The sequence below is a fragment of the Sinocyclocheilus grahami genome, unplaced genomic scaffold, assembly GCF_001515645.1.
Source record: "Sinocyclocheilus grahami isolate Dianchi unplaced genomic scaffold, SAMN03320097.WGS_v1.1 scaffold1006.1, whole genome shotgun sequence".
In the NCBI taxonomy this organism is placed as follows: Eukaryota; Metazoa; Chordata; class Actinopteri; order Cypriniformes; family Cyprinidae; genus Sinocyclocheilus; species Sinocyclocheilus grahami.
In genome coordinates this window covers 9864-10201 of record NW_015506185.1, presented here as the reverse complement: position 1 = coordinate 10201, position 338 = coordinate 9864, and positions in this window count along the sequence as shown.

Below are 338 nucleotides of genomic sequence, written 5' to 3'. Positions count from 1 at the left end.
CATGACATACCGTGACAGAATACTGCAGACATTTACACATCCAGCAGTTTTTTAGCACTTGGACAATGGATATCCGGATTTCTCCTCTTGCCACTAAGAAGGAACAGGTGGCTCAACTTCAGGCTTTAATGGCTTTGCGTCAGCAAAGGATGGAGGTGGGAGCCTTCGCCCAGAAATTTTGGACGAGGGTGGAGAGACTGAATTGTCAGGGTGAGGACATTAAAGACATTTTCAACCTCTGTTTGGATGAACCTTTATTACAATGGGAGATGACTCAAGTAAAGTTGTTGGAATTCTGGAACTTCTCCCAGTATTTGAGGCTTCGTCAAGAGGGGAAA